General features: G+C 43.9%; 1 protein-coding gene across 4 annotated transcripts in view; it reads left to right on the forward strand.

Moving 5' to 3' along the window:
• The window catches only part of actn1 (actinin, alpha 1), a 52399-nt gene that overhangs the window by 5692 nt on the left and 26904 nt on the right, over positions 1-19803 (forward strand). The window lies entirely within an intron of this gene.

A 19803-nucleotide genomic window follows, 5' to 3' on the forward strand; every position in this document is an offset into this window, starting at 1 on the left:
AAACAAACAAATGTATTGTGTGAGCTTTAGAGTTGCTTCTGGCAGATTTGTTACCTGCTGACTGAGCCGAGCTAGCAGTTCCCCCTCTTTACAGTCTTCATGCTAAGCTAAGCTAACTGGCTGCCCGCTCCTGCTGCACATTGAATGGACAGGAATGAGAGAGGTATCGAACATCTCAACGAGAGTGTGAATGAGCATATTTTAAACTGTTCCTCTAAAGAAAGCTGTGAACTGTGTCGGATGCCAACACTGAATGATTCAAAGATGCTTCAGGGAAGTGAGCAACTGTCTGTTCTGTCTGTTTCTCGGCAGGTGACGGCTCTGTGTTCATTTGTCAGTCACTTAGTCATCCGTCAGGGCAGCTGCTTTTCTCTTTGAAATAATAGGAAATTTGAGATAACGTAGTAGAAGTCTGGCGTACTCCTGGGTGCTGATAGTCCAGCGTCCGCTCGCTGTCTTGGTTAACGCAGCTGGGCTATAAATCCCAACAGGAGCTCCCCAGCGAACCAATCATCCCGCCCCGGTCACGCTGTTGGGGCCCTGTCTCGTTTGTCCTGATTGATGGGGTCACAGGCTGACACCCCAGCTGAGAGGACCCAGGAGCATCCAGCCATCCACTCGACCCATCACAGGAAGTTTTATGTTAGTGCTCCCAGCTCAGCTAGTGGGTACGATCAGAGGTTGAGTCAAACTGTCACTAAAGACGATTCTTGAGTTTTGAACGTGTTTTTGTTGTTTTTCCTGTTGGAGTTCAAACCTTTGAGTCGCAACTAACAAGCTTACTTCTCTACTGACTTCCCTCCTCATCCCACCACCTTCTCCTTTGTCTCTCTGGCTGTAAGCCGATCCCGCGTGAACACCGGTCAGAGTTTGATTGAGCACGTTTCATAATTAACTGAAGCATCTAGTCATCTGCTGATGAGAAGCTTTCAGTCGGGAGAGAACCGTCTACCCATTACAGCCTGAAGCTCCTGCCTTGATGTATGGTATGTCAGAAGATACCGACCTGTGTCTAATGACTCTTACATAACCTGACTCCACGTCTCAGGGAGGGGGTTTCGTTCTCCGGTGCAGTGTTACTGAGGCTCTTGTTGGCGAACTGGTGGCAGTGTTTACCTAAGAAAAGTCAATGGGACAGCGCACACAGATCAATCCCTGACAAAGTTGAACAGCAGCTTTACCACTGTGCTAACAAGCTAATTTGTATTTTAGCCATACTAGTGATGTGGCTCTAGGGATGACAGTAGTGGTTGCTTGGTCCAGACTCAAGTATCCAAACAGCTGTTGGATGGATTGCCATTACATTTTGTACAGACAGTCATGGTCCCCAGGGGATGAATCCTAATGACTTGACATTTCTGGTTTTGAATGAAATGTCTCAACAACTTTTGGATGGATTGACATGAAATTTGGCAAAGAAATTCATGTTCCCCTCAGTATGAGAACATATATAACATGTAGGCTGGGAGATATGAAAATAATATTGCAATATATTTAGGCCTTATCACCATACATGATTGGCAAAGACGTTGGTGAGACGTCGGCATTTAGCAAACGCTCCCCATACTACGTCTTTCCAATGTAACTTCCGCTGACATCCATAAGACGTATGTGTGCTATCGGGGGTTGCTTACTTTAGCTAGTTAGCTTGGTTAACGGTGCAACTAGCGGCCTGGGAACTTGGAGCACTGGAGTATTATGTAAGTGTTGTTTACACTGCTAACACAGGAGCTTTGGAGAAGGTTTTCAGGCCTCAGATGGGGGGAATGCTTGCCATGCCTTGCAACATAACACAATGTCAAAACTGTTATTTCTTCAACTTCAGATGATGATAACTAAAACTAACTAGCTAAAATTCTTATTATTGCACCTTTACACAATAATAAGCCACATCCTAGACTTACCTTACCTCTTTAAATGCCTACAGGTTGTTTTTCATCTTTCGCAATTCAGCAATCAAGTGCAACAAGTTTGAGACACGGACACAATTTCCCTTTGTGAACTGCATCTCGTCTGTGTTTTGCAATACCACTTTCCTTTGTTTAATACCTGCTTCAGTGCCAATGATTGAGAAAGCAGATCGCAGCTCTGTACGTCTGAACGGAGACGGTTGAACCTAAGCAAAACTCTGCATCCTTTCATGGTCTGGAAACATTTTCATGCTCAACTTGCTGTTTCTCCTCCCTGAACAGTTTCTCCTTTATTTGTTTCAGGAAGGTGAAAGCTAATTCTCCCTCATCAAGCTGAACATGCCATCTCGTTTTCTTTTTTCTTTTTTAGAAGTCACTGTTTGAAAAGTCAAATGTGAGCAATTACCAGGCTCTTATCTGAACGGCTCCCAAATGCCAGGGCCGTGATGCAAATTCTTGCATAGCTTATTTTCTCAGGCTCACGCTCCAAATTTAGAATACAGGAATCGGCTCCAAGCTCTCGGTTATAGGCCATTAAAACAGTTTGAAGGCCGATTGTGGAATGAATTTCGATGACTTTATCGTGGGGTTGAATGGGTTTGCTCTGCTTCATAGTTTCTGCCACTTCATCCTGCACAGACTGGAGGTTAGTGTTATAGTTGCAGCTCGGTGGCAGATTTTCAGACCTCAGACGTCAGTTTTTTAGATTCCACATCCACCATGGGATTTGGGGTCAGGGTGCATTTCCTGTTGCGCCAAGAGTGCACGATGCTCGACCATGTCTGGAACCACTACTCACTTACGGTCACATGTCTTCAATAGCACCCAGAGGGGGTTTATAGGCGATGTGTCTGCATGTTTCTAAGGAATTTTCCTGCACCACATGGGAAGGATGTAGCCGGGTTTTTCCTCCGTTAATGCTATTAATCAAACCACATGCGTTCTCAAGTGCATGTGCTCGCAGCGAAGCCTCCCTTTGAAGCCGAGGGGGTGTTCATACAGTACTGTTCACGGAGAGTCTGTGAACATGTGAGTGTATTAGCCGTAAGCCTCCTCACAGGAGCAGCTGCAGTGCGTCTCATGTAAGTGAAAGCAGCTTTGAGTAAACAGATACTGTGGGTAAAAGCAGGCAGCGGGCACACCTTTCCATTCAGTAGCTGTGTGGGTGGAGCTCCTGGGGGAGAGAAAGGAGAGGAGTGGGGAAGGAGGGAGGAGGCAGTGAGTGGAAGAAGAGGCTCAGACAGAGGGGCTTTCAGGTCCCCGAACAAAGAGAGCGTGTTCAGGAGGCCATCCTTTGTCACATTGTCGACCTGGAGTCAATAATTTATCATCACTGGCCAGGATGGTGTGTGAGCTATCAAATGACCCTTTAAGTAGCCTCAGGGTGTTTCCCTCCTGCAACAGGATTAAACACACTGAACTTTAAATCCACAGAAAACACATCACGTCTTATGTATTTAAAGCAAAAGTTGAATGTTTTTTGGAAATATGCACATTCACACTCCTGAAGACTAAATGAGGCAATGTATACCACACCTGTCCTTTTAAATGTAAGGCTACAGCCAGCAGCTACTTAGCTTAGCTTAGCATGAAGACTGAAAACAGTTAGCCCAGACTATTTTCTGGATCCCAGGCAACCAATAGAGACCAGGAAGTTACTGCTCCTGGCCAAGAAATGATAATATCCCCCCATAAAACAGCATATTGCCATGTTTATGCTTAATGCTTTTGCATGGATTAAACAGATAAGATGTAATGTGTTAATCATTGAGCATTGATGTGCTTCGTTACCTTTGGACAGAGCCAGGCTACCTGTTTCTGGCCCTTATGCTAAGCTAAGCTAACCAGCAGCTGGCTGTAGCCTCATAGATCACAATGTTTGTGTACAATAACTTCCTTGTTCTCTGCATCACGCATTAGCTGACATACAATTTCGCTTTAAGACTATACATTTCAAATTTGGAATATGAACTTTTCTCCCTAAGTTCGAACATATGTACATAATTTGGAGTAAAAAGTGACAGCCCTTTGGTTTACTGCCTGTCATCAGTTAGCTTAATGTTAGCCCTGGTGGCTGCATGACCTCACAGTGAAGCTGCAGAGTTTACACCCCCTCTGACAATGACTCCCAGGATGTTCCTGAATGTAAGCTCAACAATCGCTTAGCAAGCTTTGAATGCACAGCATGCAAATGTGCCAGCAGTTACTGGAAGTTGCCCCTTTCTCTTTGGCACAGGCCAACCAACCTGACTGTCAAACGCGTGTTCAGCACCGTATTATAACCTTTCTTTTGTCTGTTCAGCCATGTCGGAGTCACTGCTCACACTAACAACCCAGCTCTTCTTCTGCTGTTCGTGCAAAATCGGCTGAAAACTCCATCACCGCGACTGCAAGAGCAAGATCTGTAAAAATGAGAGTACTAAAAAATGTTTCTTCTTCTTCTACTCTCTGTCTCTTTTTGCCATTTCTCTCCACCACCTATCCTCTTCTGCACAATGTGACTGAGTGGGTGGCGGTGGACTTAAATAAAAAGTTTTGTCGTTGCTTTAGGTTTAGCTTCAGCACGTTGAAGCTTCAGCGTGTTGAAGCTCTTCAGGAAGCCCCGCTGTGCACAGGGTGGTGCGTCACTATTATTTGCTCTGTGTGTGACGACAGGATGTTTCTTGAGTTTTTATTTACACTGAAGGCAATTAAATCTAATTCAAATGGAGTCAGCCTTCCTAGGTGGCTGATATTACAGTGTTAAGTGTGACGGTTACAGCAAGAGTGCATGGAGAGGAGATAAAGGCAGCGCTCCTATGGACCTACAATGATGATAATGTTGGGAATAAATCAATCTATCTATCTGTGAGTCCTCGGACAGAGAGTGTTGTGATGAAATCCGAGGCCAGAGGCTATTTGTTCTGCTGCACTCTTCCACTTTTCTAAAGTGGGACAAGTATTGAACGTCTGAATTTCAATCAGTGGCTGCTATCGATCGTCTGGTCCACTGGCGCTCATGGCCAGTTAAAGTTGACTCCCTGCAGGCAAGTTGCATTACGCATTGATGACTCTGTGATACGGTCTGCACAATTAAAATGTGCAGCTGCAGCAAACGTTGACCGACATTTCTCGCCCCCCCCCCTGCACTACTTTCCCATCTTTGTTTCCTGCTGCAGGATTAGCCCGCATGCTCTCCGACGTCCCTTCATTTGCGACAGTAAACAACAGCAGCCGCTGTGAAGTGCTCACGACAGATCTCATTACAAGTTGTAACAGACACCTCCCCTCGACAGCCCCGCCCCCGGTAACCCGGCACAAGGGGAGAGCCGGCCGGCAGCTTGTCGGTGTGTAGTGGAGAGCCCTTGGCAGAGCGGCAGGGCAGCAGAGTGGTTTGAGCTGTGTGTGAAGTGCTGGCAGGTGCTGAGGCTGGTGGAAGGACACAGACGGGGAGGGAAGGAGGGTAAAACAGCAGCAGTCAAAGCAGCCGATTGTGCAGTTTGTTTGTAGCTGTGGTCACTTAAGAAATATTGTAATGCAAAGGATGTGATGAGCTCTGCAGATGTGTGTGCACGTCCTCCTGAACCGTTCTCATGGTCCTCTCCTTCTTCTTCTTCTGTTTCTTTTTGCCACATTTCTTCCCGTTTCTTCCCGTCGTAATTACACCCTCCGAGCTCGAGAAAACCCTGAAAAAACACAGATGACCGCGCGATTTGTCTTTGTCCAGTATAAAATACAGTTCCCCTTTCAAAGCCTAATGTTATGTTGCGGCTGTCAGTCATATTCTGAGTGAGGTCTTGTTCGGCCGAAGCTGTCCCTGTTTACCTCTGATATCCTGCAACACCGTCTGCACGGTCTGCTGGCGTGAATAAATAACTCGAGTGTCAGGATGACATGCAAATGCTGGGTCACTCAGTCAAAACAATGAAAACAAAAGACATATTTTGACGAAGTTGTGATGTAGCTCATGGTCATTATTGTCTTCATTTTTAAAGCGTAACCAATTTTACACATTAAAGTGTTTTTTCAAGTCTACTGAAAATGTAGAAACAAGCAGTATAAAGTGTTTTGTGGCTTCAGAGAAAGCTGCATGTAATCTGATAAATTGCCTCCAGTGATGTCACCCGGTGGCTAATTTGCATTGTGGGCAATGTAGGCGCCAGGCAGTCCACTATCTGGCATTATGCTCCTATAAAACTGTTGGAATCATTATGGAGAGTGTAAAAACAAATGATAGAGCAGAACCAGAGACATTGCATCTTTTATTTCCCGCATTCTTCTTCTTTTGCAACACCTGTCACTTCAATTGATTATTTCTCTTCATGACATGAATACATTACTCTGAGTGGATGTCTGACAGGTCAGAGGCAGTCAAGTATCAGCTGAGTAGACAAAAGCAACTCATGATCCAGGTTTCAGTTTGTGTTCTACCTGGACTTTTTTTAAATGCCCGTCTCTCCTGAAACCTGCTTTCAGGTCCACTTTATTTGCAGAACTGAAACTTCTCTCTTTGACTCGCATGTGGAACTGATGATCAGGAGGCTTAATTTTTTTGTGTTCGGTTCTGAAAAGGTTTCGACGTATAAACAACTGCGGTCGCCCTCCATTCAATCTCACATGATCTTCATCACAGAAGAGCTGCTGAATAGACTTTATAGTTTCATTTTTTTATGTATAGATTATACGACATAACTATATGTACTATATATACTCGGGTTTTTCCAACTTCAAAAAGTTAAAAGAAGGAAACATTGTCCATGTGAATTAACCACCAGAATAAGACTGAATATCAAACGATAAAGAGAAGAAGAAGTGAGAAACCACAAACACATATGATGAGTCACATGAATTTACGATGAATCATTCATTTTGGAGATGCTTAAGAAGCTACAATGTGTCCTGATGAGGGGTGAGAGTCACAGAGTAACCCACGATACAATGTAATGATACATCCCGATATCTGTTGAACTGAAAAATACAAAAAAAAACTAAAAAGCGGAAGCACTTTGTATCTATCCAGAGTCTGAACTTAGTGTCTCTTTGTCACACACACTGACTGCTACTTGTCCATGTTCACATGTGCCATCAATCCAATGTGCCACGTTTTAATAAAAATATCGATATTACGGCAGCGTATCTCTAATCGTATATCAAGAGGAAGTATCGCGACATGTTGCCGTATTGAAATTTTGCCCCATTCCTAGTCCTGATGTAAGACTGTAGCTACCTGCAATTTAAAACCTGTTTTGTACAGATATACAGGGTGTTAGGAAGTACCCAAAAGTCAGACTTGAGTAAAAGTACAGATATCGTGTTGAAATATTCAAATTCAAAGTAGAGAATATATTTCAGGTGTCCTGTTTGGATGTTTTTAAGTGTTTTCTTTGTCCACCAAATAATAAACAGCACTGATTCATAATGTAGCATCTGTCCTTCTGATTACATCTACTTGGTGGGTAGAAATGTAGCATATAATATGTACAATAGCCTGAACAGGACACGTACAGTACAGTTGATGTGTAGATGTGTTGAAAGCGTCCTTTGTTCGAGTGCACTGTAACTCCTCCCTGCTCAGCATTTCTCTGAGTCAGGTGACGGTCAGCAGAGAAAAACGCTGCTCCGGCACAAAGCGGCACCACGGCCGGGCCGCACGCTTCCCATCACACGGCCGCTGCGGGCAAACGGAGCTGGAGCTGGAGCTGAGTCATGACTACTGTGTTATGACTCGGGTGAAGAGGGCCACTGTACTTCCCATCACTCTGTTTGGATTGGCTTCTGACTGTTGTCAGAGAGCACAACAGCTCAGGCATGACTCAGGAGTTATGGCTGTGCTGAGTCGCTGAGATAACAGCTTCATTCCTGTTGAGTGAAGAGGAAAGAGGAAATTCCTTGTCTCTCAAACATGCAGATGCCTCTGTCCATTTTAAGTAAAGTTCTCATTAAATACATTGATACTTCCTGTTTACAGTGCAGGATGTCTAATAAACAGCATTCTTATCAGAATACTTTCTTTAGACTTTGCTTAAACAGTGAAAGTATTGAATGTTTGGAGGACAACAAGTACAAATACTGTGCTGTACTTTCTGTTCTTTACATTTCAAAAACAGGATGTTAATCTGGCTTTTTTGAGGGGAATTATCGATTGTTTTGACTTTGTGTCGTTGCACGCCACCTTCCCAACATCACAAGACTGATTTACCGTATCTGTACTTCTACTTGAGTAAAGAATGTGTGTACTTTTGCCACTTGATTTCTGAATATAATCTGGTGTTTTAACAGTCTCTTAATATTTGAACCGAAACAATCCTGTTGTGATGATGGGTTTTTTTGTCGCCTGGTGTAGAAAATAGGGAGCATTAAATAATCATGATCGAAACTTAAAATCAAAGTTAATATAAACAGCTGGCAAAATAAACAAAGTTCTGTAAACTATTTTTTGCAGTTGCATTTATAGTATCGATTCAGAAGTGATTATAAAGGCTTCAAAAGTCTGGAAATCTTTGGTTTAGGTACCTTGAAAATTCTTAAAAAGTGCTTGAATTTCTCCATACAAACTCAAAAAATGAATATACAGTTGTCTGGTCTGTATCTGTGTACATCAGTTAACATTTAGTCTAAGCACCATAAAGCTGAGCTGTAGCTTCAGTCTGGACACATACAGTACAGCGAGCAGGATCCTCGACAGACTGGCCTTTGTGCAGTCGGACACTTCAGCTTTGAGCCGCTGAAGCGGGGAGAAGATACATGCTCACACTGGGCTTTTCAATGACTTGTTGCTCAGCATGGCCTCTTTGATGCCTGGGCTCTATTTGAATAGCATCTGCACATGGATTTGCATCCAATTTGTGTGCTGTGAGATCATCAGAAATGCTGCATCAACTTTTGTCAAGCTCAGTTAGACTTTTGTCACGACACGGACGTCTCGGGTTTTGTTCTCACCAAATATGGAAGCTTAATGGAAGAGATATAATATGACATCAGTGGGGCTTGAAAGTCCTTGACAGAGTTGAGAGTTTTTTGTTTTTAGGTGAACGTGTTGCTTTAAAAGTACTTTGTTTTGTTTCACCGTTAGAAGGACTTGATCTTTCATCATCAAAATATAATTTAAAGATATAATATGTGAGAATTCTTCATTAAAAAGTCTATAAATTACTAAACCTTTGTAATATATTTTGCTGACATTATCCCAAATGTTTCCAACAATGTTCAAACCCAGCAAAATAAGTTTTCTCAAGATAACGGTGCTTTTTGTTCTCCAGAGGGAAGTCGGCTCACGAGACTTAACCTGAAAGTGATTAAAAGTTAAAAACACTTCCTCATCTGTGAACATTTGTCACGTCAGATAGTTTTTCATCAGCATTATTTGTGTTTATTTGCGCCAAACAAGCAGATTACTGTATATTAGCCGTAAGCTAACGTTTGTGAGCAATGGCACTCATCAAGGGTTTGTGTGTCTGTGTTTGAATTCAGGTCAACTCTCACTGATTTCAGCACTCACCAGAGACTCTGGTTCTCTCTCTTCTTCCAGCCGGCAGTCACCATTACAGAATATAAACACCCGACACCTCCACACATCACTGCTGCAGTCAGGTTGATAAACAGCAGTGAAGACAAATCCAGTTTTTAAATCCCAAAAGTCAAAAAGTAATCTTTGAGCTCTCCTCTCATCAGTAAATGGTTCCAGGTGTTTATTCCTCCAGAAGGTCTGGCTCTGCACCTGACTCTCTCCTCCAGAGCTGGCTCGGCAAATGTCTTTCGTTTTGTGCGTTTACGTTATCTTATAATGTATTATATTGTTGGATTATTATTATTTTTGATGCACTAACTTGTAAGCAGCATGTTAATGTTGTTGCTGGTGGAGCGGAGGTCGTTTTTACTGCTTTTCATACTGTTGTGTTGCTTAATCTTGTAAGAACGAATAATAGTAGCTAAAACTGTCAGATGGTTGTACAGTAAACAAGCTGTAAATATGCATATTAAGCTTAAAATATACCCAAATATGATGGATATTACTTGAACTAGAAATCATTTCTTTCCTCCAAACCATCCCTTGAAAGTCATTGAATTCAAGGTCCAGGTGGCCCGCTGAGGAAATTACTCGTCGATCTCTCACCGTCACAGACGTTTTTGCGGATGTGTTGCGTGGGGTGTGTGTGTGTGTGAACGCGCACGTGTAAGCTAACATGTTGGATCCCGGCGAGCGCTCGGGGAGCCGTGGACGTGGGCTTTTTAAGAGCCTCGGCGCAGCCCGAGCTGTTTGTTTGTGGGTCTCCAGGCTTTTCTGGTTGTCATAGCAACCGGCCAGTGTTAGGTGCTCTGCGGCATTTTTCACAGACGAGCCACTCTTTGTTAAATGAACTCGGCTGAGGAAAGAGCTATTGCCACTCTTTGACTTCACATTGTAACACACCCACACACAGACACACACACAGACACACATGAATATGCATCAGGGCTGCTTCGGGCCACAAGAGAGTAAATATCAGTGGACTGGTCACAATGGCTGCCATTCTTTGTCAATCTGTACATTTTGGCCGGCTCACTGCTCCTTCAGCACCCGCTTAAACTGTGGAGAGTGTGCGCATGCATGTGTGCACGTGTTGAAGTGTGTGTGCTTGCATACCCAGTGTGTGTGCTTGCATACCCAGTGTGTGCACCTGCATGCATTTGTGCACAAACTGTATGCAGACAGGCTGTACGGGTGTTACTGTGTTAGCATATTTTTGTGTGTTCATGCTCCAGGGAGCATTTGCTTGCACGCACTCACGCTCGTGCACACGTGTGTGTGCTGAAGCAGCAGCCAAGGCGATAGATAAGTGTAATGGGATGTCTGTGCTGAGTTGGCAGTTTGGAGAAACAGCCTGTTTGAGTGCCTGGCTGGATGAACGCCGCACCTGAGAGACTGTCGCACTCCATCATGGCCGCAGGCTGGAGGAAGGAACGCTTCCTCTTCTCTGGTGGGCCAGGGGAGATGCTGCTATGATACTGTGTGTGTGTGTGTGTGTGTGTGTGTGTGTGTGTGTGTGTGTGTGTGTGTGTGTGTGGTCTGGTCTGAACTGAGATTAGGACAGCAAACAATGCAAGCAAATAAGAGAAGGAAAGTAAAGCTACGCAAACTGCTTCATGAATCTACCCGTTTGTATTTCTGCATCATTACTGTGAATCAAATGGATTTATCAGATTTATGCACATTTAATTCTAAATCGGTGAGACATATTTCTTTGGAAACCTTGAAATCCTGACTCTAGACTAGAGTAAATACGTCCATGCGTTATTTCCTGAGAAATGAGCAAAAATGTCGAAAAACACTCAATGTTTCAGACATATCCTGATTTAAATGAGAACATTTCCAACTTTAGTCTGGCATAGTGTCTTATTTAACGCTGATGCATTAAGCAGTTTGGTATATTTTTGCTGAATTAAAACAAAGGGGTTAAAACATGGTTATATAAACTTATGTAGTGACACAACTCAAAATTACCATATTGGCACCAGTGGTTAAACATTTCAAACAGCCCTTTTTGGAAAGAAAATAAAAGATTTTCACACTTGGTCATCCAGATTTGTGAAGTAAGAGAGATCCAGCTGTGTAGCCCTTAAAGGTATAATGAGGGAAGCCAGAGAGCCACAGTACTGGGATTAAACTGGTGTCAACTCAGCTAACTGGACCAGCTGCAGTGAGAAGGTGGAGTGGTCTGCTCGGTCCATATCGCCCTCCTCCACCTCATCTGCCCGGCAGCCTCAGCTCAACCTCATTGACTGTAGTGTGTTTTTCTGTGTGTGTATCCTCAAGTGAGCTTTAGAGGAAGGAGACGGAGAGGCATGAATGATGACCTTTGACCCTTTCAGCACTCTCCCCTTGTTAGCTGGCAGGTCCCCAGACTTCTGTCCTTCCTCTGTTACAGAGGGAGCATCTTCTGAGCTGTAACTGGGAGAGAGAGAGGCAGATATTTCCCCTTCATCCCTCCAGCAGTAAAGGTCATATTGTTCCTGTCCGTGACTCACTGGGAGCAGGATGGATGGAGCAGTGGAGCTTTTTTATGCGGCGGTGTCGTGCTGTTCGTGCTCGAGGTGTAAATGTCTTCATGTCGGGGGGCCTCTGTGGATGTCTTTTTGTTTGTTTGTGTGCGTCAGGGTCAGAAGTCTTCAATGACTGGTGGCTTTAAAGCATCCTGAAATGTCAGGGAAATAAATATTCCAATTTTATACTACTTGAGTGTTTTCAACTGTGGCCCTGTGTTTGTCAGCAGGATTACATAAAAACCTTTTCACCGATTTCCATAAAACCTGGATGGAGGAACTGTCTCGGCCCAGAATAGACCCCATTAACTTTTAGTGTGGATCCAAATAAAGGGATGGATCCAAAAACTTTTTCTCAGTTTATTTAACAAGGCGTTTTTGTTAATTTCTCAGTGGAATAATGCACAATTTCTCGTATTTATGTGGCTGGTATCTATGAGTGAGTACAACAGGTGACTGGGAGGCCTCAGCGGAGGTATGCACACTACTGAGTGCCATTCTAGTTTTTGTAATATTGGTCATAAAACTTAAAAGTGAGAGTAGAATTCAGGAGTTCATGTGGTGGGTACAACCGTACTATTACTGACAGGAATGATGGCTGAAATTACAAAAATATAGCCCAGAATTGTAAAAAAAAAACATTTACCAATAAAAATTACAAATATATTTATGATTTCAGAGGTCAATAATCGTCTTTTCTTCGACCATGCAGTAATCAAACTGCCTCAGATATGGTTCTTGTCTCCTCGTGTCTGAGTCTCGGGACATGTACAGTATACAGTAGTTTGCCTTTTCTCAGACTTTGCATCCCGTCTCTCTGCTCTCTTGCCTCCCACTCGACTGCTGAGTCTGGAATTTGTGTTTTGAGTTTTTTCTGCCTGCCAGATGCACAGAGCCGTGGCACATCAGTCTGCAGAGCCTCCAGACAGCAGCCCGGCCCTGCGTCCTGCATGCTGAGCCTCTAAACTGACGGCAGCAGAAACCCTGAACCTTCCTTGTTTTCACTTCCCCAGACTTTCCATTGTCAATTCTGATTCTTGCCTCTTTTCTGTTGTTTTTGGATGACAGTTCATTTTTATTTTAGGGATGTATGTGATATCTCTATCCACTGACAGCACTGTGAGAAATAATGCAGACAGCAGCGTCACATCTGTTTCAACACCTTTTCTGCTGGTTGAGAGATTTCCGTTTCTGGCTCAGTTGAGGTGTTGAAGTTTCAACAACTTTTTTTTTTTGTCTTCAGGCAAACTTAAGATTTACTTATTGTCATGGCAACACGGGCAATCTCCAGATGAGAAATCACTGGATGTAGGTTTTTTGGAATATAAATGTGTACCACAAATTCATAAAAACAAAAACACTGCTAGGTTTTGCTGTTAGAATTAATTAGAAATTGTTTGGGACAATCAAGCTGTAGCAGTAGATCGCTTGTGCGGTAACATTTCCATTAGTTTCCAATCAGAGAAGTTGCTGTTACACTTTAGGGTTCTGGGTAGGGTTCTACTTTTCCTTGAAATCCCAAGTAAAGCATGTTTTTCTTCAACCAAGGCTGATATCGTACAAATGTCTGGCTTCTGCAGAAGATCCACCGTCGTTTCACAATCTCATATTTCACTGATGGTCAGGACACTTCAGCCCCACTGCTGAATCGACAGATCGCAGTGATTTCTATTGACATTAGTAACCTTTTTCTGTTTTCCACAGTACTTGGACATGACTAGAATGACACAATTCAATTCTCCAGGACAGTCTTGAAAAAAAAATCTTCCCTCCCTTATCACATCTACCACTGAGGCACGTCTCATGCACAGCTCTCCCCCTTCCTACCCAGCTGCCCCTCCTGGGTGCCATTTTAAATCAGAACATGCTCTCAGTGAACTCGTCTGGTTAAACGCGATGCCCTAATCCATCACACATCAGGAAGTCATCTGGGAGTCTGAGAGTGGAGGAAGGTGCTGTAGCTGTTAGCAGCTCTGTTTTCCTGGCACAAGAAACTCTTTCCACCAGCATTTTGGGCCCCCACGAGCCTCAGCAGAGATAGACTTAACAGGAGAGAAACAACAGTTTTACCTCCCTGGGATTCGCAGAGGCCCATTTCCCCCCCAAATTCATCCAGACTTTCATTCTCATTACAGCCCGAGCTGTGGGTGGCGTTACGGTTTTTAAGTTGAGGATTTGATTCTAAAGAGAAATGTTTTTCCCCCCTTCAACCTCCTCTCGGCTCCTTTTGTTCAATGCTCTGGAGGAGACGCTGGAAAGACATTTTTCTCAAAGTTTTTCTAGCAATTTATCTGCCCGTGTCTGAGGTTTCATCGGGACGTGAGAGGCCCTCTGGTACCCTGAGCTGGAGACTCGGGCTTGAGAAACTGGCCGCTGTGTTGAAAACCGCCTTCCTGTGTCGGACGCTCTGCCAGCAATATCTGCCTTTCCTCTCCACACTAGACTTGTCTGCCTGCCTGTGTGCTCGGATATGGCTCATGAGCTGGCTTGTTTCAGTAAAAGGATTGTACTAATATGGAACTGGCAGAGAGGCAGGAAATATTTTCCTAACTGAGGTTGATTAATGGAGGGGGGAGAGAGGGGAGCGAGGACGAGGGGGGAGGCTGGGAGCTGAGTGAGAGGTGGGGAAAGCAACAGGAGCGAGGAGAGGGAGAAAACTATGTTTGATGGGTTCGAGGTGGAGAATGGTAAAGCTCCTTTTAATTGTTAATGATGTGTTTTTTTTGTAATTGCTTGTGCTAACAGCCAGCTGGTTGATTCATTAGTTCATTAACACAAAAGCAAAACAACTCAAAGTTCACTTTCAAGCTTTATTCTGGAGTTTCCAGCCGTGTCATGCGGTCACATGTCATGATGATGGATCTGTTCAAGTTTATTTTCATCGGTATGGGAACCAGAGGAGTGTTTTAAAGCACCAAAGCACTGTTTAAAGGTGCAACATGTAAAAAATCTAGTTTAAGATATTAAAAAAATAAATAACGGACAGAATGTAAAGAAATAAGAGTTTTGTTGTTGTTTTGTTGCAGAAATAGCTATAAAAGTTAGCATGCTAACCAGCTAGCCACGGCCCGTCCTTCCTCATAGTACCACTTCGAGCACCCAGTCCAGACCACTAGCTGCACTGCTACAGTTAGCTAGTTAGCGGAAAAGTGAAACTGCTAACTGCTGCTAACTGTAGCTTAGCAGCAGTTAGCAGTTTCACTTTTCCGCTTTTATAAAAACTGTTGATAACAGAGCTAACTTGTAGCTACGGTATGCAGCAGTTGCACGTTGCTTTCAGGAAACTCTGTAAATCACAGAGAGGGGGGAACACAAGAGGATATGTTCTCCCAAAAATATGATCCAGTTTCACAAAAATCACTCATAGTTCGTACTGGGTGATGTAGTGGTGTACAGCGTTACGCACGGTGATCCTGTCCTCTCACTGAAGTTACATAGTGCAGAAACGAGCAATAGAGGTGCGGAGTGGCTGAGACAGAGAGTCGCTGTAATATTAAAATGATTTTGAAGTTGTTATTTTAAGGATAAAGAGTTGCTTCAAAGACGTCACCGATAGATAAGCTTAGTCGCTCTTATGTGTGAATGTGAAGACATCACCGTGTGCTATTGAATAATTGCAATGGTCATTTTTCACTGTTGCCTGACATTTTATAAACTAGATTATTCATCTGTGATAAATGCAGTGAAACACACTATTAAATCTTAGTATTTCACTCGCTGAGCGTTGCGTTTAGCGGTTGCCATGGGAAAAATGCTGCTATAATGACGCTGACTGGCAACTTTCCCTGAAATTGATGCCTAGCAGATTCCTCCCGCTCTTGACCCCTGTTGTTTTTACAGCCCGCCTCAGTTCTGTGAGGCTGAGACGAGGCAGACGAGAGGGGCGGAGGGGGGCCCTCGAAATTTACGACCCTCCAGTTCCTCCCGCAGACACAGCCAGCCGAGCTTTCACTTCGCTCCGCTACACGACATGTTATACTGAAACAGACTTGTGTTTAAGCCGCAGTAATGAGAGTGATTTTCAGCAGCAGACATGTTAACAGCTCACACAGATTCACAGCACATACTGTACTCACACAAATCGCACAACGAGATCACACATAGAGAGCACAGGGATCGTAAGGCACACACTATTCACAGTAAATTACTGTATGTATGACTCTGCATTTATACAATTATACAGTCTGGAAGCTGCTCTGTTGCTGTTAATGGCTGTTTGTGATGTATTATTGTGTTCTGGGGTCAATGTAGTTGTCAGTATGTCTTCGTCCTGTGGGTAACCAAACGTACAGTTGACCCGGTGTCATATTGAGATACTTCATGCTCCAATAATCCAAAACACTGTTTCACACAAGTGTTTTGTGGCAGTGCCGCCATTTTGCAGTCGTCCTTTAACAGTTATGCGGAGAGAAATCTACTGTAAAAGAGGCAGAGAGGCTGATTCCTCCACCAACAGCAGCTTCAGTGAGCTACAGGGCAAAGCAGCCTTGAGACGAGTGGAAAAACTATCACCTGTGCTCTTACTAGGGACGCTCCGATCAAGAGTTTTATGCCTCTTTCCCGATCCAAACTCTTTAATCCAATAATGATCTTAATCCATTACTCATATTTACTTCAGTTCAGTGTTGAAATAACAGCTGTAGCCTACTTAATCTAACAGCGACTGGCTCAGGACTTCTCTCAGTCCTACTGTCGATATTGTTCTCTCCATAAAGCTGTAGAGGCAGAGGAATGCAACAAGTTTGTTCTTGGCTATAAATACTTCTTTACTCAACTCAGTTTTATTTGAATAACTGCCTCAGATCACATTGCACTTCTCTCGGGGGGGTATTTTCTTTTCTCACAGCTCCTTTGTTTTCCACCACAACAATTAATTATGTCATGTTGAGTTTCTGATGACAATTACAAAGACAAACCAGACTCATGTGGACATTAATTGCACAGTAGTGCTGTCGCTGTTATCCCAATTAAGTCAGTAGCTAACAGCAGCCGCTACATAATGTTTGTTAAGCCTTGCCCACCTCCGCTGGCGTTGCTATCCCTTCGATTCTGGTTTTAAACTGCTTACCTTCAGTTTACAGTAAGAACGCTGCAGATTCAGTATGTTTTGAAACAGTGAGTCCCTCATTTTGTGCACAGCCTGACTTCTTGGGGTTAGGGTTAGTGCTATTCTTTCGGGTGTAAGGTATGACTGTTGGGTGCTTCTTACTCTCTGATCATCTGCCATCGTAACCAGTGGACCAGTAGCTCGGTGTCATGCCCTGCCAAGAGCCCCAGAACACCTGAAGGGCCTGTGAGTGTTGACCATAACACAGCCAGCGGGTCATGTGACAGCGCAGGTGGCTGCCAGCCTGGCCTGTGTTGCTGCTGCCAAACTCCACAGTGACCCAGAGAGTTAGAGGATCTGCAGGAGGGCCGGCTAATTCTTGTCAGGAGGAGGCCTGTCACCCAGCCCAGAGCAGCCCAACGTTACCCTCCTTCCAGCACATTTAACAAGCTAACATTCCTCCGGTGAACTTTTAGTCGTTTTCACAACTGTGCTCTTTGCGGTTTTGACTCAAAGCCTCCTGACATTTTCAGCTGTCTGGTCCTGTTAAAGCCGCGCTAAGCAGGAGTTTTGAGTAAAGAATGCACACATTTTATCTGCTTAAAACACTTCTCATTCCCCTTTTATAGCTTCTACCTTATGTGCCCGAGTGAAATTAAGGTATTAGGATTTGCTTTCATTTCCCTATCCTTTAGTACGAGGCTTTGTGCTTTTAATGTGAACATATCAGTACATTAAAGGTCACATTTTCCATTACCTCTGACTGCAGAGTTTTATTTCTTTCGTTTTATTTGAAGGTGTTAAACTAAGTGGTGGGAAAGTGAACACAGAAGGGGAAGGGAAAGACCGATTTTTGACCACTTGTCAAAAATTACATCCTGAAACCAAAACATACAGTACAGCGCTGTGAGAAGCAAGCAAACAGCCTTATCTCAACACTGTGATTAGATTAAACAGTATTCACGCTCGCTGCTGACACCACAGCCCTGCCTCAACAGTTTAAAATTGTTGGCACGCCTGTAAAGGGACTATTGATTAGGATGATTGAAATATCTTAGTGCCTGTTGGAGCCTGACTTAAATCATGACGTACTTTAGAGGAATAGTCTGTTTTAGAGGGTGTGTGCGTGCCAGCTGCACATAAATCCTCAGCGCTGGTCTTTTTCTGTCAGCTCTACCCTTGGAGATAAAACACCATATAATCTGCCTCGCTCCCTCCACATCTACAGTATCCTTAGTTTCCTTTGGCTTTTGCCTCGGTCGAAACTCGACCACACGCCAACAAACACGTACACATCTTGAAACCCGGCTCTGGAGTTTATTGATAGTCGTGTAGACCTCATGCCACTCCATTTTAAGAGTGACCTAATCGCGGAAGTTCCACGAGTGCTCCGAAGCAGCTCGCCAGTGACTTTTAAGTGGCTTTTGTTCCAGCGAAAGACAGTGCAGGCTTTCATAAAGGCCTGGCCCCGCTCCTGCAGGTCCTCCCCCAGCTCTCTGGTGGAAACATGGTGCCTGGTGTTTCGGCGCTGGGTGTGATTAACCCAGGAACTCATAAAGAGGCGTTCACAGCGGGGTGCGTGGCGGGCCCACTCCTCATGCCAGCTCCTGTTGGGCAGCTGAGATTGTGCTCCAGATGTTTTCCGTTAGCGTGTTTGAATGCCGGCGATGCCAGAGAATCCAGGGCCTGCTACACCTACTGTATACAGTACACAATGCTCCAGTGTGCTGCGGCCCGAGAAAGCTTGTTAGGAAAAAGGGTATGGGTAGGGAATGTGAACAAACCAACAGGAAACTCATTAATAGTCAACAGGTCTGGTACAAAACAACAACCATTAGACAGGTAATCATTTAGTGTTCTGCTCACAAACACATTAAGCTATTAAGAGATTGTAGCTGGCAGCGCGGTCTGTCAGTCGTTCAGTCCAACGCTGTGGTCCAAACTGAAATATCCCAACAACCACTCGATGGATTACCATGAAATTTTGTACAGACGTTCTTCATTCTCAGAGGTTGAATTCCCCTGACTTCGGTTGATCCCCTCACTCGTCCCCTGGTGAGGTTGATTTTTCTTGTTTTGCGTGAAATCTCTCAACAGCCACCAGATTGATTGCATAAAATTTGGGACTGACATTCATGTTCACATGGGATCAACATGTTTGTTCTTGACTCTAAATATTTGGCCATTCGCGTGGAGAAAACTCAACGCCTGCAGTTTTATTTATATAATCGCATCCAGTGAAATGACACTTCTCTCAGGGGACTTTATTCTCTGCGAGCTCGTTCAGTAGTTCACCACCACTATTAATTATGTATGTGTTGAGTTTCTGATGACAAACTAGACTCATGTGGACATTAATTGCACAGTGGTCTTTTCCAAACTAGCTAGAAGCTAACAGCAGCCACTGCCTGATACAGGACATTCATAGTTTGCACAGCTCACATGCAGTTTGCAGTAATAATGATTCTGAGTATTTTCTTTAAAACAATGGATCCCTGACTTCTTGGTTGCTGGCTGAAGCTAGTTTGCTAATTAAACTGCCTTCAACTTTGCTTTTGCTTCTTACAGACGACTTGTTTCGGAGGCTTGTCATTCAGTCGGACAAAAATCTCCCTTCCTTATTCGCCAACCTGCTGCTCTGATGTTTGCCGACCCAAATATAACTCTGCCTTTGCTGAGATTAGCCTTGCAGGGTTTAACGCATTGGACCTTTGCCACTGTCAACAGATTGTAAAATAATGTGAATTTAATAACTCTGTATGAGCAAATATAAGGAGACTCCGGTGGCCTCACTGTCAAAGATGGCTGCTGCAGACACAATCGGTGTTTGTACTGCAGATTGTGTGT

The sequence above is a fragment of the Pagrus pagrus genome, assembly GCF_965226575.1.
Source record: "Pagrus pagrus genome assembly, chromosome: 18".
Taxonomy (NCBI): domain Eukaryota; kingdom Metazoa; phylum Chordata; class Actinopteri; order Spariformes; family Sparidae; genus Pagrus; species Pagrus pagrus.